The sequence below is a fragment of the Mastacembelus armatus genome, chromosome 12 (genome assembly GCF_900324485.2).
Source record: "Mastacembelus armatus chromosome 12, fMasArm1.2, whole genome shotgun sequence".
In the NCBI taxonomy this organism is placed as follows: Eukaryota; Metazoa; Chordata; class Actinopteri; order Synbranchiformes; family Mastacembelidae; genus Mastacembelus; species Mastacembelus armatus.
In genome coordinates this window covers 4,601,098-4,624,287 of record NC_046644.1, presented here as the reverse complement: position 1 = coordinate 4,624,287, position 23,190 = coordinate 4,601,098, and the positions used below count along the sequence as shown (strand labels likewise).

The following is a 23,190-nucleotide window of genomic DNA, read 5'->3' as shown; positions in this document are numbered from 1 at the left end:
TTGTGTGCTATCAAATTGCAATTTAGTGCAATAGTGCATTTGAAATGTGCATCACCAAATATCACATTTTGGAAAAGCACATTTGGAAAAGTCTATACACCTTTGTATATTTTTGCTTTCATGACCTTTTTTGGCCATCATGACCAGTGTGAATCACAGCCATTTTCTGTTGTGGTCACTTACAGTTGAAGAGCTTCTGTTCAGTTCTCTTTCTCTTCTTTTCTTTTTCTCCTGAAGCTCAAACAGCTCAGTGGTCAGCAGCTGCCGATGACCTTCTATCTCAAAGAGCCTGTACACACAGAAGCACAGCAAGTGTTAGTTTACTGCATGCACCTAAACTCCTATCAACTTCCATGTACCAAAGTAGAAAGGCAAAGTTAATGAACAACAGTAATACAAAAATAATGAAACATGCTTGACAGGCCTCCATATCTGGGATAATTACTACATTTTTTCATGACAGCACATAGTGGGAGTTTTCACCCCCAGGTGCTGCTGTTTTCTTTTTGCTGAGAAGGCAACCTGAGCAGCTCCTAAACTCAGCAAAAAAAGACAAGACAGGACAAACCTCTCTCATCCCGGTTTCTCAGCAGATGAGAGATTTTCCTAAGAAAACACTGATGACAGATTTTCAAATTTTCACTTGAACTTTGATGACTGAATAAGCATTTAATATTTGTTTTGTTTGCAGATGTTAATAAAGATTATTTGTAGTCTTTGGCTTTGAATCAGCACCCCTCTGATCTCACTTCCTGAGCCCTCAGAAAGCAGCATGCTTTCTTTCACAGCAGTCTCTGTCAGTCTGTACCCTGAACCGGTGACTTTCCCACATTAAATATTCCTGACTAACCTGTGGGATCCCATCACCCTGTTCTAACATGTAACTGTTCCCTCATTGAACAAACAGTGTGTTTTCATAGGTACACAGGGCTGAACAGCTGATTACAGAGCTTGTGACTAATGCTCCCTCCACTCAGCAGCAGTATGGAGGGTCATGTGACTCTTCTTACTCTGTAAAATGCACAAGTCACCCAGTAATGACCATTACTATTATGTTACTAGGATTATTATCTACTAGCTGCTGTTTTTAATGTAAACTGACATTACATTAAGAACATTAATAACATTATTAGAAGCAGTAGATCTTTATGTAATTGCAGAAGCAACAGAGTGAGCAATTGTACAAGAATTACTACTTGCTGCAGAAGAAGCACTTTTTATGAGTAGTATTTGTCTCTGTAGCAGCATAGTATCAAAAGTACAACAAGGAACAGTGCTTTAAACAGCAAAAGGGTAATTGTTGCACTGTTTATGTTGGCACTAATAGTGGCCTACTATTTATTGGGAAAGTAGCAGTCTAAAAGTACGAGTAATGCTACTAGTTGCATCAGTGTAGTGGAGCTGGTAATAGTACCAGAAGTATTAATAGAAATATTTTTATTAGTAGTAGCAAATGTAGTAATGGTATTGCTAAGACCTGTACTAACCCCTGCCTCACCAGCTTTAAAAATACTAAGAAAATTACTATATAGTAGCATTAGAAATACTTGTAGTCTTTGTCAAGGGTAGGAGGAGCAACACAATTACTGTGGTAGTAGTAAAAAGAGAGAGACTAATAAGAGCATTTGTACATGAAAAATGATCTATCTATATATGAACTCATATTGGCTATATAGTTCTAGAAATGAAATGCACTCAGACATCAGAGGATAATAGAGCATCTGTCCACTGGGAGGCACTAAATCTCTGCAGCAGAATGTGAGAACAGCAGGCCATGAGAGGCACACAAGTGTTTTATTTGTGAGGAAGGAGTGGAGGCTCATCTGAGGGAAGCCTTTGATGAACTAACTGAAGATTAGATTAGATGAATTTAGATGACACTTTCAAACAAATTCAGGTGCCACAGCAGCAAGCAGAAAAAATAGAGCTTTGAATATAATATGTGAAAGGGGCAAGAAATCATATAAACGCCAGTTCAGAAACACAAAGACCCTCATGGAAATATATTAACATTGTGTTAATGAGCTTTTCAAGGATGCCCGACGACTCCTCTGTGGGTGTTCGTTGAAATGTTAGCAGAAGGACAGAAATCTGAGCTTAGTTCTGGTGTAACACAGCTGAAGCAAATGTCTGATGACAAAAGTAGGAATTTGGCTTCTTGAATGTTGAGTTAATTAAGATTTATTTATAATTTATGTAAAAAATATATAGTTAAACTGACAGAAATAGTGTAATATTAACATTATGATACAAGACTATATACAGTGTAACTGATGACTTTTATTTAAAATATATATACTACTGGAATATAGCTAAAATGTTCTCTTATTCTGCTCAAAATTGTGTATTGTAATTACTCTCGCTCTGTTTTGCTCTCAGATTTGTTACTGACATGTCCCTTTTTTGAAGATTATCAATTCAAATTATTAATTTTTTTATGTTGGTGCCAAAACAATATTTAACTATTATGAAATTGCAGAAAAGAACGGGGAAATATGAATTTAAAAAAACATTGAACATCAAATTTTGATATCAAGTACCACAAAGTGCAAAAAAGTATTATTCATCACAAATGGCTGCAGTTGCTGGCCTTCATAGAATACTTACATTGATTCCCTCTATTGGATGATGTGTTCATCTATAGTAAAAACCATGTTTTAGACAGACTTTATCACAATCTAATATGAATAATTTCCAAAATAAATCTATGCTGCAATATCAAAAACGGATGCAAATACGCACATAAAATCTGATGCAATGCACTGTTTTGTTTTTTTTAAATGAACCCAAACTCTTTTTATTAAGGTTTTTAAAGAGATTGCGAAGGAATTATTAATTTGGACAAAAGACATATTTAGATTCGGATTAGATCATCATGGTATGATTTTATTGAAATCTGTTCAATGACACTGATTTCAAAGAAGGTAAAACAAATCTGCTCAAAATAGAAATAGTCATACCCAAATTACTATTACATTTACTGTTAGGGACAATGACAGACTGTATAATTTATATTTTAATTGTTTGCAGTTTTTTGATTTTAGAGATCTGACAGAGCTGAGCAGCATTATTTTGGAAATCTGTCTAATACTCCTGGATTGTGGGAAAATTTCCATTATTTTAACTTTAATTCAGAAATATAACATTTAAGAGAAATGAACATGTTGAGGGAGTCTGGAGGAGTTTTCAAATGCTTCATGCAAATTAACTAATTTGTCACCTGTCAATCAAAACTAATCTTAACCATCAAATGCTAGTTAGACAAGAGATGAGTAAAATCATCCACTACAGTGAAAACACAGTAATTACCAATAAATACAGTCTCCATGTTTGTCTGTTGTTGTGCTTGACAGTTTGAGAAACTCTCACAAACACACACACAAACACGCTTGCGTTTGTTTTCATTTGTCATGGGGATTTTACATTGACTTACAATCATTTCATGGAGACGCACTCTGAGTTTAACCACTGCTTATCTAACTCTAATCCCTAACCTAACTTTAGCCCTAACCTTAAACCAAGTCATTAAAAGCAACTGGTCCCCTCAGTGTGAGACTGCAAGCAGCCTTTTGTCCCCCCAGTATGAGTAACACCAGATGCACACATACACACGTTCTCTCACAAACACACAATTACATGAAAATGCAAATAATGTGTCAAATCCCTCTGACATACAGACTGTACCAGCTGTCAGTTTGTTATGATTAGGCCCTTACATACAGAAAAGCATGAATAGCACTCCATAATTATGTGAATGTATGTGGCAAACATTTCACTTTAGGTGCAGCTAAAAAATGTGTGGGTGTATGTATTAATATATCTCACACTTCAGGCCAATTTTCACTGTGTGTGTTTATGTGTATAGCACAAACAGACTTTGTAGGTTTTCTATCACAGAGAAAGGTGATGCTATAAACCTGCATGTAAATAAATATGAATGTGTGACTACTTCTACTTCATACTTTAAAGCTCTGAATGCAATGTATTTCCAATACCTCTGTTTATAAGTGTCAACAGAAGTTAGAGTTTCAGTGCTGACTGATGGAGAATTAAATGGCAACAACTCTGACAGGTTACATGTCATGGGTCAGCTTCTTAAATATGCTGTTGCTTATAAATGTTTAGATGAAAAAAGAAGCGAGGAGATAGAGCAGAAAGACCATGAAATAAAGAAAAATAAGATGAACATCTTTAAACAAGAAAACGTAAACAGAAGATAGGGACAAGATGAATGTGTCAGAAGGATTGTAGAAAAAAAAAGGTAAAGAAAAGAGTGAAGAAAAGAAATATCATGTTTAGTCTTGGTTTAATAAGCTACAAGAAAGACCGGCAGGAAAAAGGAAAGTGAAATAAAAAAGGAAGAAAAAGAAAAACGTACAAAAATGTACATAGAGAAAGTGAAAGAAATATAATAAAATATATATATGATAACTGGCAAATAAAAGAGACACATAGAAGACAAGAATTGTCAAAATCCTGCATTGACCATAAATGGTCATAAATGCAGCAACTTTATGTTGATCCTATAGAAGGTATGGTATGATATGGACTTCAGAAAGAACTTAACAGAATAAATCAGTGAGGTTACTCAACAACTGAACTTTGTTGATGAATATTCAGTATCAAAGGACTTTAAAGATATAGAAATGCTGAAAAAAATACCCTGCAAAGAAGGTAAAGACAAGGGAAGGGTTGAGAGAGTTTGGCTGGGGGTTTCCAAATTGCCAGCCTGCCTGTTAGTCTTGGCACCAACAGGAAAGCTCTTTGCGTAACCAGACTAAAGGCTCTGTTTCACTCTGTCTATGGGAAAATACCACTAAAAACAACAATGATCAGAATCAGACTGAATGTACTCCAATGCTGTGTGAGCTGCTGCTAATATTAAGGTTTTTATTTCTTTTGTTTTTAACGGAAGGGCAAGAATTCAGGTTTGTTTTAAGATACTTCATTAACACAATAAAGGAGAATATCCATACTTTTTCAGCACGTGAATATCAACATCTGAATCCTGTTCTATTCTTGCATTCTGGTATAGCTCTTGGATCTGCATGTTATTATTAAAGAGTCATTTCACCTATATAGTCCCTTTGGCCCCAATACTTCCGGTTTTATTTGTTCAGGTTTAAATATATACTAGTATCATAACAATGCAGCATAATATCAAATGCCAAGGCATTACAGAAACCAAATGCCAACATTTCTCTTGTTCTAGCTTACATTTGTGACTATTTGCTGTTTTTCATAATCTTGCCACAAGATTATAATAAAACAATAAATAAACAATAAAAAAACAACTCTGTATTTTGAACTGACAACAACTGATTTCCTGATATTTTACATACCAAATGCTTAATGAATAGTTAATAACTATTTGGGATGAACTGAAGGTGACTGAGTAAAGAAACAAGTCTGATTCCAGTTTTTATCTAAACAAAGCAAAATTTCTCCAGAAGCTCTTGAAAAAATAAAAAAAGAAAAAAATCTTGGTTCCTAAAATGTGCAGAGTCTTAACTCTATCCCCTTTTTCTGTGCAAAACCCAACCCAGTGTTGCTGCTGACATTACCACATAAGCTCCCTTTAAGGCTTATGAAAACCTCAACAAAATGAAAGCAGGGTGACGTCTTCTTCCAATAAACCAAGTGGATATGAGAAGTGGGTATCATGTTGGGTAGGGCAACATGATGAAAACACGTTAACAGTTTTTATTTAGAGCCTATTCATCTCTTTTCATTAAGCCTTTGATCTGAGCTGTGACAAGAGCTGCTTAGCCTTGGCAATGAGAACCAAGGCTGCTGAGAAATTAGGAGATTTCCTGGAATATCATCAGAATAGTGTGTGTGTGTGTATGTGTGTGTGTGTGTGTGTGTGTGTGTGTGTGTGTGTGTGTGTGTGTCTGCTGGCACACCTTGAATGTTGAGATGTGTTTTAGCTTGTCTTATCTGACAAAAGTGAGGTGAGACCAGTTGAAATGCTGTTCTGCCAAACTGCTAACCATGGCAGGAGTACAGAGAGTAGCAGTGAACAGGGTGAGGCAGCAGCCACCTACTACCATCTGAAGATTTACTGTCAGCACAAGTAGTAACACAATCAGACAAGTCACCAGAATCTTTTACTTTCTCACAGCTTATATAAAACCATTTTTATATAAGCTGGGACATTATTTAACTATCTGTTTACCAGGCAGCTTGATGTCTACAATGGAATTGTAAACAGAAACAAAGAAAGATGAGCAGCAAAAGTTATCTTTTGGTAGAGTCTGGGTTTAATTTCTGTTCATGATGTTGGTTGATAGGAATCCAGTGAACTAGTACTGCCGCCAAATAGACCCCTATGTGGGGAAAGGAAGTCTCCTATTTGTCTGACCATCGAACAAGCACTTAACTTACTGCACATTGACTCTAATTTATGTTATTCATTCATTTTTTTCTGAAACCTGATTTAGACATTTCCTCAACTGTAGATCAAATGGTCATTTTGATTTCAGTGTGTGCAATGCTTGATCGAAATAAATGTCTACTGCTTGGTAAAGGAGAATCATTCAAAAATTAAGAACTGGCAAACACAAACGTTTCAGGAACTAGAAAAAAAACAAAGAGAAAACCACAGTGTTTAGCAGGTTGAGTTAGGTTTCATTGCACAGAGGATGAAGCCATTTTTTAATCACATCGGCTCAGTGCTGTTTGTCTGGTTTGAGTCTGTTCACAACACTAGAAATCCTGTCACCGGGTCTGTTTGTGTTCCATGTATTAGATAGGTTGAAGGCAGTGGTAAACAGCTCTTGAATTTAGATGATTGTATTGTGATTTGGCGCTATACAAATAAACTGAATTGAATTGAACTTAATTAAAACATTTAAGCAGTTTGAGTGTGGATGGTATACAGTATGTAACAAAATAATCTAAACTCAAACTCAGGCACACACTCCTAAAAACCACAGATGCAACTCTCCATTTGTCTTTTTCCAACTCTCACTCTTTCTCAGTCACACACACATGCACATGATGCACACGCACACAAACATGCCCACACACACACACACACACACACACACACACACACACGCACACAGGCAGGATCCTGTTGTTTTCTGTAGTGTAGCAGAACCTGCTGCTGTTGAGATACACTGAAACTCCCACAGTTGTGTTTCAGCTTTGTGACAACCCCCCCTGAACCAACACAGAGCTGCCTCCTACACACATAAGCACTGCATAGCACCGTCTCCTATAAAAAAAGGAGAGTTCAGTTTCAGAAAGAACAATCATGGATTTGGCCTTATAGGAATACAGTTCAAAGAAAATAACAAGGATTACCAAGGAAGAGAGGGAAGTTGACAAGAAGAAGGGAAACTTGAGGGTAAAAAATGTTTTAAGTGACTTTTGTCTATGATGTTTGTGTATGTATGGAGTTTATTTTTACTTAACATCTTGTTTGTATTCCATCCATCCATCCATCCATTTTCTATAGCCACTTATTCCTTAACCAGGGTCACAGGGATCAGCTGGAGCCTATCCCAGCTCTCTTTGGGTGAAAGGCAGGGGTCCACCCTGGACAGGTCCCCAGTCCATCACAGGGCCACATAGAGACAAACAACCTCACACACTCACACTCACTCCTATGGGCAATTTAGAGTCACCAATCAACCTGACATACATGTTTTTGGACTGTGGGAGGAAACCAGAGTACCTGGAGAAAACCCACACAAGCACAGGGAGAACATGTAAACTCCATACAGAAAGACCCCTGCTGGGTTTCAAACCAGGAACCTTCTTGATGTGAGGCAACAGTGCTGACCACTCAGGCACCATGCTGCCCCGTCTGTATTCCTGCTTACAAAATCAATATTTTATGAGTAATAAGCTAATATTATGTCCCCAATGATAGTGATTGTTCTTTTTTCCAATAACCTTCTGAGTGCATATTAAAAGTTACAGCTCTCATAGTAACAGGATTACTACATTGTTTATGTTCACATTTTACATTAAATAGTTTTAAGAGAGGAAAAGAAAGTATCAGGACAATTGAATTTTGTAATGACCACCACGACTAAATTGCATGCAAAGAAACTGTCCTTCAAGCACAACAACTCTGGTTCGGTCAATAGCAAGCACTGACACTGCTGAAAGATTCTTGCCCTTTTGAGGGAACACACAAATGCCAAGAAATTAAGGCTTTTTGTGAACTCTCATATATACTCTACAATCACTTGGCCAACACATATCATGTGATTGACTCACTGTGTGTGTATACTGCTGAGCTCCTGCTCTGTCTGTCTCTGCAGCTGCTGGAGGTGAAGGGTCAGCTCTTCACTCAGGGTGGCAAACCTCCACAGTCCTTCTCTTCCAATGTTCTCTGCACACACGAAACCCTGATCACAAGACGAGACAGAGAGGTTACAGTTTTCCTTTTGAACGCACCTTCCTGTAGCCATATTAGAATATAAAAATGGCTAACAGGAAACAAAGTATGACATCACAAATTCATGATTTTGTGTTTAAAATTATGCCCGTCTGGTCACAGTTGCATTGTCTGGGTAATCTGATTATCAAGATAACATACAGGAAGTTAGCATGTTAACATAAATATCAGCATCTCTCCTAAATGGGTCGACAGGGTCGTTTTGTCCAAAACTGACACACATTATTCTGTTTTTATTTTGCTTGAAACACATTTGGCAAAGAATGCAGCAACTTTTCTGCACGGTAATTTGCTCAAAGATACATGAGCATTTTGTTTTCTGGAGCAGCACTGAATTAGTGTAAAGGAGTCAGGATATCAGTGTATGTTTTTTAGTTAATGTTACTTTAAAAAACTACAGTGGCATATAATACTGGGATATAATACTGGGAGAGTATTAGATATGGGATAAGATTTCAGCTTTCAGTCTGCAGTGTGAGTTTGTCAGACATATCAACATGATGAGTAAAACAGACAAATGATGAATCACCAATTGAAGGAGGGGAGAGAATAAATAATCACAGCAACAGAAACATAGTCAAGGAGAGGTGAAAATAGGATAGTCAAGAGAAAACCAAAAAAGGAAACTTGAGGACATGATAAGTGAAGATGAAGTCATAAGAAGTGACATTTAACATGGTATGTTTGAACTCGTCATTGTGGCAAAGCCCTTTAGAGAGCGGCTGTGGGCTGAAAGACAACAGACCGACTGAGTCATTCTGGCAGAACATGATGCTCACCCTCATCCTCCCCTGCATCTGTCTGTATGTGTCCATGTGATTCAGTCAGAAAGACAAACTGGCACTATGTTCATATAGCAGTCAAATCTGATTTGTTTTTCAAACAAAATGTTTAGTCCTCACTGCACAGTTTCAAAGTGACAAGTGGCTGTACAAAATTAGAATTACAAAAGCATTACAAAATTTGCAGACATTTTAATTATTTTCGAGTTACAGTAAAAGTGAGTTTAGGTCTTACCTATAATCTCAGGATCTTGCTGTGCAATTAGGAAAGTAAACTAATTTCTGTTTCTCTCTGATTAAACCCAATGCTCTCCAACATATGTCATTACCAAAAAGCCCCATGAACCAAGTGGATAGTTTAGTTGTATGAGTAAGATTACCCTTAGGGCTTTGCAGTTAATCAAATTTGGATTTCAATTTCAATTTCTGCACCACACGACCACAACAGAAAAAAGAGAGAAAATATTCATAGTGACTTGATAGTGACACAACTTGCTTACTTCTGTTTAACCAAATCACAGTCCTTTCTTAACCTGAAACACTTAATTGCCTGTGAGCTCTGCCACCACAACATATTTAATAGAATGTCATTTCTAGAAGTCAGGGTTGGTCTAGAAGGTAAGAGCAATGCATAACCTGGGGATGACAAGTACTGGACTTTAGTGAAACAAATTCCTTCAGAACTGTGGTCACAAGGAAGTTGATTTTGACCTTACTGTGGTTGTTAATATTGACCTACACAAGTCCAAGATTAGTAAAATGATCAAGATTCCTTCGAGTTTCTCCATTTAGAGTGGCAGAACTGTGGTGAGATGAAACCTGTACAGTAAGTAAGTAAGTAAGATGCAATGCCTGTGATTACAAGGTTACAAATTTCTGGTGAAACTGATGATACATGAACTTTCAACCAATATGCTGAATCTTTTCAGAAGATTCTACCATCAAGTGTGTCACATAAAGGAAATTATATCCTACTAACTAATACTATTTCCTAGCATTACAAGCACACTTTTTTCAAAATTTCTTTAGTATTGTGCTTTTGCAATTAAAGCTTCAGAGAAAAATTAATTAACAGAGCAGGGCAATGAAATGGATTTGTGCTGCCTCTCTGAACATGGCCTCATGAGTGATCAATAATGAGGGGAAGGAGAGGGGAAAAAGAGAAGTAAATTGGGAAATGCAAAGAAAAATGGAAGCCACTCACCTTAAACAAATCCTGATAAAGACAAACTGCTGTAGAGACTGTTAAGTGGAATGCCTTTAAGGCTGTGTTGAGCAAAAAGCTCTGTGCCCTCTATCGAGGGCTAGATTCATATTTAAACCATAATGTTAAAAAACAACTTAAATCCGACCTCATTAAAAACAAAATAGCATTCAATGCCTCTGCTACACTGGTGATAATCATCAATTGATTTTTACTGAAGGCCCCACATTTCAAATTCCAGTAGTGCTGCTCTGAAACAATCCACAAGTTAAATTTGTATGATGTTTGTGAAGGTAATGTAATGATCAAATTCCCCCATTAACAGATATACATGTATATTATTTCTGTTGCACCACATCTGCTACTTAAAGGATTCACAACTCACAATTTATAATATGTTAACCAGTACTCTGTAATTCCATATTTTACACAGCAATTTGTTATTTGCGTCTCCCTTTATCAGCTTTACTTCATCAAATCCCTGCAGACATTATTATTATTATGAACAATTTCTACATAAGAGTTTTAAAGTGATACTGATATTGATGGTTTATATGTTTTGTATTTTTGCTATTAATTAAATGTCCTTAAGCAATTTTAACAATGCTGAACACATAAACTGTAACTTACATTGGTAACATAATATAACTATTGTATTTTGTGAATAAACAACATAATTATTCCACTCAAGCTGGCATCAAATTTAATTTTTTTCATTTGATTTACCTGCTGGTCCTCAGTGATCAAGGACTGTAGGATGTGAACTTTGTCTTCGATCAGCTGTTGTAGTTTATTCACAGAAACAGTGAAGTCCTTTCTGTTTTTCTGAAACTCTGGAGACTTCAGAGAAAGAGATGGTATTTTTAGTATCTTAACACCTTTTATCACAGTAACCCTAATACAGTACAGTAAATTGGCCTTATGTTTCACACCCAGCAGCTTTCACAGCAACCAAAGTGGGAGCCTGATCCAATTGGTTGCTAATGCAATGAAGACATCTTTTAAGAAAATACAGTAAATCTATATTAAAAATATACACTGTCTTTTGCTTTATTTTATGAATTCTGAATGTCCTTCATCTGAAAGACATTCTGCAAGCTGTTTTGCCTGAGTGACTAGATGCTGTTGTTAATCAGAATTAGGCAACACCCAGTGAGCATAAATCCTCCTCTGATTCTTTAACAAACTTTTTCATCAGTTTGGAATGGAGAGAGACAGGAATGATAGGAGAAAGAAAGGCTCAAATGTATTGAATCCTGCCTCTGGACCAATCACTTTAACTTCAGACATGCATCTTAGCGTGCTTAAGAACAGAGATAATGTTCTAAAAAAAGCACAACATTTCCCATCTGAGATGTGGAACACTGAAGCAGGGCACTGAAGTCAGCATAAGACGAAGAATTAAATATGACTGGACAAAAAAAACCCCATCAAATTGTTGATTGTTGAGATTGATGACAGAGTAAATTGTCATCATTATTGTATTTTGTTTACTTCTTGATGCAGTTTTTGTTATATTGCCAAAATTATTTTAATGTAATGAAATTTTAATTTAATTAATGAAAATGGTTACAATGATACAGAGCATCATAAAATCCTAAAATATAAGGAGGTGGAACCAGATAATTATGTTTTTGATTGGTATCAAAGTGGACACCAGCTATTCAGCATTGCACTTCAATAAGTTCTATAAAGTTGAAAGACCACAGGAGATTGACTAAATTCTGGTTAAAATCCAAACAAAAGTTAGATTGCAGTATGAGTCAAGCTCAAAAAACACTTTGTCTTACATTTCTTAAGACGTAAATCACTGAATAATATCTTTCAACAGACCTCATTTGCCAGGTTAACACCCATATCTTTCAAACTCCACACCTCCAATTTTTAGATTAAATTCTTTCAATGCCATTTTAGTTAAAGCATTCATAACATGTGTGGGCTGGGTGTTTATGACACACTGAGTCTGTGTTGTGTGATTAAATGTAATTAAAACAAGTCCATTGTGCTTTAATTCCTTTGAGAAAGATTACTATTAAAAAAGTCCCAAATCAAGTCAGTATAATATCATCTGAAATATTGTACTGACCTTCACAGGTAAAATCAGTAGGAGAGAGCTCCTTTAAACAACTGACACTTTTTGTTGATTATGAAAATGTCTGCTGATAAATTTTCCCTTAACGAATTGAATAACTGATTGTTGCACCCCTGATAATAATAAGTATATAAATTTAAGCCTGAGAACTAGGCTAAAGATGTACTGCATGACTACCAGATGATATTGCCTTGTTATTTAAACTAGCAGATGAAAATGCCAATATAACAAGATACCAAAACCAACAAACCAACATTTTAACGTTATAAGTTACCTAGCTTGAAACACAAGCATATACTTGGAACAGTGCAGTGGGGGTGACACTAAAATCACTGTTCAAATCCTCAAATAAAGTACACTCAGAAATCGTGAGTGACTGGGCTGATTTGAGTTTTCCTGAAGAACCTCCTTAATTTTTTAAGTTGGTTTGAGCAGTTTAATGTGCCAGTGGTCTATATCATAGCATCAGAAATGTTCAATATTTTTTGATGAACACATTTAATTACAAATGGGGTCTGCTTGAGCTGGAAGACACTTCCCACCCACCACTTTTTAAAAACCCAGCACAAGGGACCACTACAATACTGTGCTGAAGTGTTTAACCTGGGAGGCTAATGTGAATGTTTTTATCCTAAAAGACAACATCAACCTCAGTACATATGTAAAAACTACAGATGGATAGCAGGCAATTAATTCCTTTCCGTGCCATATGAGTGGATGAATTCATAACATGTGTGGGTTGGGTGTTCATGACACAGTGAGTCTGTGTTGTGTGTTTAAATATAATAAAAACAAGTCCTTTGTGTTACAGTCCCTCTGAGAAAGTCTACATGCATCTATAGGAGCTCGGGGGCGCAGAGAGGAAGTTGTAGCTCTTTAAAAAACTCACTGTATAGTATTTTTGTGGGATGTGACATTCAGTGGACCCAACAAAGTCCTCAGTCTCATTAGTAAGTAAGTAAAACGGTGCCTGATGAATATGGGCTGCTATAATTTTCTCCTCATTACTGTAGAACTCTGTCTCCTAGAAATTATGTTTATATACTAATTTGTTTTCCCAATTACATTTCCTAGTTAAGTGTAATTGGGAAAACAAATTAGTAGTTTATGTAACTTCTCTTACAGAATTTTACAGAATTTCACACTGTCAATAATGAAATTATGAATAAAAAAAACCCTGTAGCAGTACAAATATTGTCTGAATCACCAATCCGCTAAATATTGACAACCACAGTTAAGAAAAAAGCAAAAAAAAATCTTTAACAATACAGAGGTATACATTCTAAGGCCCTCAGAAGATCAATTTAACTATGTTCCCCAGTATGGAGGCATCCAAATGAGCAAAACAAGATAACGTGTCTGTGTTAAAAAAGGCACATTAGCTAAATGTTTAACAAAGACCAACTTTACCAAACTCTGTAACCCTAGCAGCTTTAAAACGATTAACTACAGTTTTGTTTCCTTTTTACTGAGACACTACTAACCCGTGTGGTTCTACAGCTTTAAAAAGAATGATTAGCTAGCTAAGGCTAACAAAATGTTATTTTAGGCTTGTTACAGTAGCTAACTCAATACAAAGTTAATTAACTATTCAAATACCATGGTTTAGCAATGACCAACTATAGCAGAATACAGTATTATCCTATATCCTAGTTCACATTTCACATAGTTTTCAGCTAGAACAAGACATCCCACTAATTCTTTTGGCTGTATGATGTGTACAGTGAATGGGAAAGTTGCAGGCAGCAAATGCTGCTTTTCAAGCTTGTGTTAAACTTTAGACTTGGAGAAAGCACATTTTAATGCAGTATTTAAGCTTTAACCCAACTTAAATGAATCAAACAAACAAACAAACAAAGTCCTATTAATAACCCAAGATGTTTCAAAAAGATCAAATAGGTAAATTCTAAAACTCCATATAGAAACAAACAAACAAAAAAAACAACAGCTGCTGTAACTGTTTCAAACCACTAAGTATTTGTAACCCAACCCAAAGTTTCAGCAGTGAACTTAAGACTAAACTTATCTCATCGTTCTCACAGTATTTAACAGTTTCTGAGCTACAAAATGTCATTAAAATACTCACTGCAGAGCTTGGAGAGAGGGAAGCGCTCATGATGACAGACTAAACTAATTTCCTCACTGAACTTCGACTACAGGGGCTATTTGTCTGTGTGTGTGTCTTAGCGGGTGGGCTGCACCACTGTGTACATGGAGATGACCCTAACTACAACCTCCCTTCTGACCAGAATGAGTTACTATGTGGCCAGAATCTTTCAGTGTTTCAATGCCTGACAGATTACTTTATTCAACCACTCATTGATTGTGTATGTGAGTGTGTGTGTGTGTGTGTGTGTGTGTGTGTGAGAGAGACACAGAGTGAAATCATAAGGTATGAATGGAGTTACAGACTTTGCGTAGATTTGAAAACAAAATTGCTATGCTAAAATTGCTAAATTGCTAAAATTTGGCAAATATAAATTTGACAAATGTACATAATAATCTACTATAGCACAACCCAATTCACTCCATTGCAACCATATTTAAAAAGCATGAAACAATATCAAAAATTCCCTCAACCAGATAAAAGCTTTTTTCTCTTAAGTGATGGCAGTAGTATTAGAGTTGAAGTCTGAGTGATAGCCGTTGCATGTTTTGCATTGTTTTGTGATAGTATGTTGAGTTTTTTAAATACCAAGTGTAAAGAGCTATATATAAAGTACTATGCTTACTGATATTACAGTACATACCATTAGTATTAACAATGCAGTGAAGTACAGACACAGCATAAACCATATATAAAATTTACCAGATGATAATGACTGTCAAAAAACAGTGGGCTCTTTGGCCATCAGTGTCCCAACAAAAAAAAAGATGAAACTCAATACAAACTAAATAACACTGAAAGAAAAACAGTATAGCAAGTTTCAAGTCCAAGTGAAAACAGCAAAAAAAAAAACAAGTAACCCCTGACTAAAGGAGGTTGTCCAGGGTTCCCTGGTCCCCCCAGTCAAATTGGACGAATCTTAATTCCCACCCCAGGGTGTGCCTGGGTAGGGCCTGACAGCTTTGGCCGATCGCCAAAGTCACACACACCTTGATAACCAGGCAAGTATGAGGAGGCCCTTTTGTTGACTTTGTTTTTTTCAGGCCTTGTTTCTGTCGCTTTATCACATTTTTATCATACATTTTATCATCTTTTTGTAATGTGCACTACAATAGTCAAGTTGGAGTACTTTAGACTAAATATTACTCAAGCAGAGATGAGATTACTTGTTGTTGTTGACAACCTTTAAAGCTGCATGAATGTGTTTTCAATCCACTTTGAGGCGGGACTCCACAGTAAGCTGAACAAGCCATTGGTGTCTGATGAATGTAAGTTCATTCTCATGTTAGCTCTACTTTTGGTCTTCACCAATATGTTTAGCTGGCAAATGTTCCCCTTGCTTCACCTGCTCTTTCTAATATTCCACATAATAGTTAGTTCCACATGACTACAGGAAAAAGGAGTCTCTTTAAGTCTTTAAGTAGATTTCAGCAAAACGCAAACTACCATTCACTGTTTTGCACCTAAGACGTTTTTTGTTTTGTTTTCTTGTTCTTTTAATCATAAAATAATCTATGAAAATGAGAGAAGTCAGTTCTGACTGAACTCTTCCAGTATATAATCAAAAATATACATCAGTCATTAGTCCATGTAATGTACCTGTCACAACAACACATGTCATTACTCAGCAAACAGATCTTCATGTGGTCAAGTACAGCAGGGAACTCCCTTACCCAGCATGCCATGCTCATGACTCACAGCTGTGGTATGTCACCTTGTATGCTGGTGCACTTTGAACCAGCAGGCACTTTAAACTGGGAGTGAATGGTAGGAGACGCCCTGCAGGCTAATCAACTGAGCAGGAATGTTTCACAAGGATGGAAACATCTTCAAGCTATCTCTCTGAGCTCACTAAAACTGTAAAGTAAATGATGTTACTTAACATCATTTCACAATATAAAAAAACTGCACATAATATATAAATCCACATAATATACATGTCATGACTAATTGGTGATAGGAGTAATAGGGTTTGGAGACTACATTTCATTAAAGTAACATAGGTTAATTATAGGTTATACTTATTTTCTGTCACTGCAGAGCTACAGCAATCTTTAGAAGTGGAACATCTTTTTAAGCAACACAATATATAGCACTACAGTATATAAAAATACAGAATAACATGGGAGAGCACTGACAATTTTCTTCTTCCATTTTCTCTGATAAAACACAAAGGAAAAATACCAGGAAATAGGAAAACTTTCCACAAGATGCTGGAACCTGGCTGCAGGGATTTGTTCCCATTAAGCCAACAACGTTAGTGAGGTCCATCACTGATGTTGGCTGATGAGGTCTGGCTCACAGTTGGTGTTCCAGTTCACTTCAAAAGGGATGGGCATGAAGTCATGGATTTGCATGGACCTGTCTAATGTTTTCATAACAACGTGTACAATGGCAGGAAAAAAATAAACCTGACAACATACAAAGGGGCACTGTTGTATTAAAAATGGCCTGTCCACATAATTTTGGCTGCTTACATTAGTTGGTACAAAGTCATTATGCACTGTCCCTTGCTACTTTATAGGCAGTTTGGGTCTACTGGATTAGTTCATTGTGGATTGTGCAGTGTGCTGTATAGTGGCATGCTACTCTCTCTTTATAAACACCAACTGTATAAAAGAGTAGAACCAGTTTGTCGGTGCTTGGTGATGTGGTGAATAAGCAACATAGCACCTCTCCTGTATTTGCTCTCTCCCTCTTTGCTCCTCCCCTGTCAACTGAAGCACAGCTGAACCAGTTCCTCTGTCTTTAACAATTACATCTTGCTAGACAAATATAATCCATGGAAAACAGAAAAAGAAACTTACAGACAAAACTAATAAGAAACTGATTCTCATGAGCTACATTTACTTTACTTACTGGAAGGCAAACTGTACCAGAACTTCCTCTTCAAACAGACATCAGGTTTTCCTCACAACCAACAATGTGCAGTTATTAAAAGTAATGACACATTTTCTGATAACATCATTTTGTCTGCCATGCATTGTAATAGCCTGTTTTCACTGCATACAGGTATTATAACAAGTTATTTTAAGCTCTTATTACAACATCCCAATAGATACACACAAACACACACATCCATACACACACACACACACACACACACACAGGTGTGTAAGGGTTGGGTTTCTATTTAGTCTATTTACTCTTCCCAAACCCTTAGTAGAAGAATGCTAAAATAGGTTTGAGCAGGCATTCGACAGACAGGAATGAAGACAAGTAGAATAAGACAAACAGAGCTGGTAGACTGTCAAACATGCATAGGAATATACTGTAGCTACTCAGGCAGACAAGAATAAAGTAGCATAAAACACAGTCCAGAGTATTACTGCATGCAGACTATTGGTGGTCTGTAACAATGACTGTGCAAAGTATTAAAATGAAACTGTAATTGTACTTCAAAAAGTATGAAGGATTGGATATATTGCAATACAGACATGGACAGTGGATGGAAGCAGTTGATATGAATGTGGTTATAGATGTGCTGGATATTAATCAATTGTGGGGTGAAACTGAACCCATGCAGACACTCTGGGCTTCAAGAGCAGGTCAGGATGAATGACTGAACATACAAAGTGTCAGCAAAGTTCCAAAACATGAAGTAGTTTAATGTTAACCAAGTGTAACAGTGTGTTAATGTAATGTCTTAGTTACTGTAAATAGTTTCCAGCTTGTATATAGTGTTTACATCAATGTCAGCTGTAATTACATCAAATGATCTATATACAGTATATCTGCCTTAAGCAAGTATCACAGAAGTGCTTGAAAAGACAAACTTCCATTGTTCATGGTAATTAAAGCTATAGGATATAGCACTATAAAAACCATGTAATTCAAAAGTAAATTAGGAATAAGTGCAAATGACAAAGACTTTGTAACTCTTTCACTTTCTCATCTCTTAGTTTAGTTTCAAAAAGTAGAACAGTGACAAAAACAATATCTAATCTCCAAGCACTGTAGCCCCCAACCAGCACCCACCCAGCCTGCACCCACTCGGCCCTCAGACGAAGCTTAATGAGTAATAAGCACTGGGTGACCACAGCCTTGGAGGCAAGCCAACTTTCCCAGATGCCAAATTGAAGCCTGGAGGTACTGCATAATGCAAAACAACACTCATTAAAACTTGGAGGAAAAAAACACAAGGAGCTATAAAATGCAAAAATGCATTAAGATGCATTTCAGGAGAAGCTCAGTGGCAGTTTCTAAACACTGAAGATGAATAATTAGGACTCTCAGGCATCCATTAGTGTGAGAAATTGCAAGATGTAGAAAAGTGGCTGCAAAACACACCCATGAACTTACAGCCTAAACCTCTGACCTGAACATTATGTTAAAGAATGCTGTTGAAGAATGTGAGCTTCGAAGGAGTGCTCTAATACAATGATAAGGGGGGGAAAGTACATTTTTTAGAAAACATTGTGAAGCTTTCAGATGAATTAATTTAGATGATATGTGAGTTCAACATGGAAAATGGAACTGACAATGGCACATCAACATTTCCCCCTACCTCTGTATTAAAAAACAGATTTGGGAAAAAGACTGAATTACATACCACCACACTGATATGGCCACAACAACCATTCCAGAGTTTGACAGGGAGCTTGTATTTACAGGGGAGTTGACCATGTCAAACACACACAAGCACACCAATGGAAATATCCAGAACTATGTAATGTTAACATTCCAAATAATGTTGCATGTTTGTTAGTCTACCATGAAAGGTGCACACCCTCATTCCTAACATCACCAACGTGCCATCTCAAACCACCCTGATTCAGTCGCAGTTTGTCACATTGTCACATTCAATTTCATGTTTAGTGAATAATAAAATCAGCAGGTGCGCTGCTAGCTGTAACTATTGATGTTTTAGAAAGGATATTTTCCAGTTTATTTGCGTTCTGAGAAGAGAAACTCATCCTCACATGACGTGAACCACATAATGATTTCACAGTGTATCACATAAACATTTCAGTCTACTGTGCATTATAGACAGGTTCATGTTAACATTTTAGGATGTTCATACTATGTTGACACAATGCTATCCAATGTACCATACAGTCAAATCTGATCTTTAAAACAATTGTACTGTGGGACTGAGCACTGACTCCAGTGCTTTGTGCTATTCATACTATTTCTGTGATACTATGTTCAACAGAAAGATTAGCATGTACAATGAGAACACCTCCATTCATGGTGACAAATCTTTAACATTTCATGAATAAATTGACAGACTGATCCTAAAAGTAGCACTTTTTAGGACTAAATGCCTTGAATGAAAAATTTGATTACGGCTTAAATGTTATTTTTCAGTGTAGTTCAAGACATCTCAGCATGACTTTGAGAACTGTCCCTGTATAGAATAAACCAGTGGATTGTAAGAAGGCTATAACATGAATTCTATTTTGTTAATGATTGATGGGCACCAGGTTTCACCTCAGGGTGTGCCACATAACAGGCGACATTTGCATTATAATAGAAATGAATGTAGCACACAATAGGTGGATTGTTCGGGTAAAACATCAGGTCTCTCTAAGCAAAATACTTCATGTTACTGCCTCAAATGGTCAAACTAAGACCTAGAAATATGAGCAGGGAAAAGGGAAAATGACATGTCCTGCCCAACTAAACAGCCATGCCCCTTCAATTGACCTGTAGCTGACACCAATTATATATAATTTTTCATGGTAGTTTATATAATTTGCCACTCTACTGCCCAATGCCTACGTCTAAATAACATGGTTAAAAAAACTGATGAATGATGAATGCCATGTTGTCTGTGACTACAGGATTATAATTCTGACAATGAAAGATTTTGATCACATTATAAGCTTTAAATACCTTTTTTAAATGTTATGTTTATTTCCACTGCTAAGCTCCATAAAGGTGCGACCTAATGGTCTTCACAGTCGCGCTTCACTTTTGTAAAGGAAGAAAACTGAAGGTGCTGAAGGAATGTAGACAACCACTGATAAAACTTTCTCCTAAACCATCCTGATAGGTGACAGACAACACCCTGAACAAAAGCTCATTACATAGCAACACAGCTACACTCCAACATGATGAGACATATTTATCTGAGGGTGTTCCTTTAACCATTTAATAATGAATAAACTGAACTAATAGAACTGATGAGGAGAAAGAAAACTCTGTAGGGAGTGAAGCCATTTTTTCTAAAACCACTGACATCAATCACAATCACGCCGCATATATTCTCACACACAAACAATCTCAAACAATTTTTAACTTAATGCCCTTACTGACATAGTTTAAAGAAATCTCTTTCTCACACTAGACTAAGCTCCATCTGGGACTGTCACATCATCTGAATGGGAGACAGTATCCCAGGAACCTCACATAGTAATGTTAAAGGAAGTGACAGTGTGCTGCTATTGATTGGAAATGGGTTAGTTGAGTCAAACATTCAGCTAGTCCTCTTTCTTGAAGCCTCCTCTCTTGTAAAAATGAAACAATGGTGCAGGGGTGTCCAACCCATGTTCCTCGAGGGCCACTCCCCTGCTTTTCTCCAACTGCCCCTGCCCTACCCACTGCTAATTACCTGGATCAGGTGTGTTCAGTCAGTAAGAAGCTGGTTGGTATCATCTCAGATGAGGAGGAGTGGGGAAAGCCAAAATGAATTGGTAATGACTGGCCTGGGTGTTAGCATGGCAGCTTCAGTAAGTTCATTAACCAGTTCACTCTGTGAGAAGTTACTATGTCAACAAGTATGATATCAAAAAATTTACCTATGGTACAACATTATGGAAACTAAGGTTTTGCATCAGCACTTGTCGAGATAAATGTCAGCCCTACATATAACAGGAAAGTGCCTCATCCAATATTATACATTATTACTTGAACACAGAAGTTCACTATAAGGCAGAAACCCCAGGTGGGTTTTTTTTAACATGTCTCTATTTCTGGATTCTTTCTTGGCAATTGTATGTGAGAGACAGCGAGGAGGCATATATGGCCAGAATGAAGTGGGAGTGTGCGAGAGACAGAAAGCGAACAGTTGTGTTTCCTTGTTGGTCTGGTTGGTTAACTGTCTGTGTTGGAGTTAAGGGAAAGAATGTAGTCCCTTTGAAACTCATTAAAGAAAGTGAGAAGAAGAAAGAGTGTGAAAGTGTGTGTGTGTGTGTGTATATCAAAGTGAAAGACAGAGAAAATGGGATGTAGATGAACAGATATAAACTGCTCATCCGCTGTTGTTACATTCAGTTTTGCCAACATGCACTTTTCTTGTCCAACAGAAAAAGGATACTTGAATTTGACGGTAACATGAGAAGCGATTTAAATAACCAAAGTGTACAAAGTGGTATGAAGGAAGCAACAGAAAATATGTGAAAATGATCAGGCACAAAGGGAAATAGGGGAAAGGGAAATGTGGAGCAAGAGGAGAGAGAGAGAAATGAGATGTTTGAGTGACAGATGGAAAAGGAAAGAAAGAAAGAGAAAGAAGTATGAGAAGGGGGAAAAAAGGCTGAGGGAGAGTTACAGTAAAACCTCTGAAGCCAGTGTTTACAGGAACTAATGAGAGTGTGGCAGAGCATTGCATCTCGTTATTTTGAGTTGCTAAGTGAGAATATTGAGAAAGTATCTCGTCATTTTATTTTTCATCCCAGTGGCCGAAACAAGGTTCCATAAAAAATGTATAATACAAAGGTAAAAAAAAACAAACAATTTTTCATTGATATTATCTCCCTGCTTTGTGTACAAGTGGTCATTTTTAAAAATAAACTGATTGATTAGACAATGAACAGTGTGAAAGCTGACAAAAAAACAATAGTATTAAAACACAATTAGAAATAATAAAAACTATGAAATTGGGAAAATACAAAAAAAATAAAAGAAGAAAAGGAAATAACTAAATTAAAAAATATAAATCTAAGATTAATTAAAAAAGAAATATATTAAAATAATTTGTGGCACAGAAACACCAACAGCTATAACAAAACATCCAGAGGGAACTAACATATTAGAAGTTAATTTAAACGTAATGCTTCAGGTCACATTGTGAGAGAGGAGAAAGTGGAAAGTAAGTGAGAAAGAGAAGGAAAGTGAAAATCAAGAGATATACAGATGCAACACAAAAAGAAGGAGAAAGTGAGAAAGAAAACAAGCTGCTCTAGCTGGTGCATGGACAGAAAGATGAGGAGGAGGAAGACAGTAATGAGCCACTTCAGGAGGTCAGGCAGAGTCAGAGATGGCATCAGCTGATGTTAAGTCAGGCTTACAGCGTTCCTCAACCTAGGAAAGCATTTAAAGAGGGATGGTTGTTTGCTGTGTTTGTTTTAGAAGTGAGATAACAACACCACAACATTGTTTTTCAGGAGTGTACAAGACAACTGTACATGGACAAACCTACAAAGCTTCACTCCATTTAAAACCATTTAACACATAAAGCTAGCTCTGTTTCTCATGCTGACAATATAACGTGAGGCTGGTAGTGCTTACTTTCACATCCACACAGGCTGAGTGCATTATTATTATTCCTATGGAGTTGTATTTACAGCTACCTGATAAACCTAACTGAGGTTGCTCACGTTTTAGTTCTGGTTTGGTCTTACCCAACCTCTAAGAAAAACTACT

General features: G+C 36.7%; 1 protein-coding gene across 5 annotated transcripts in view; it reads right to left on the bottom strand.

Annotated features, from left to right (window-relative positions):
- LOC113124820 (cingulin-like protein 1) overlaps positions 1–23,190 on the bottom strand; it is a 44,663-nt gene that overhangs the window by 19,720 nt on the left and 1,753 nt on the right. For 3 of the 5 annotated variants that reach the window (XM_026297940.2, XM_026297943.2, XM_026297945.1), the window contains exons 2-4: positions 11,129–11,242; positions 8,236–8,366; positions 184–289 (exon numbers count right to left, since the gene is read on the bottom strand). The gene's annotated coding sequence lies outside the window, so the exon portion shown is untranslated. The remainder of the gene's footprint in view (positions 1–183; positions 290–8,235; positions 8,367–11,128; positions 11,243–23,190) is intronic. The other 2 variants (XM_026297942.2, XM_026297941.2) reach the window with 2 other exon arrangements.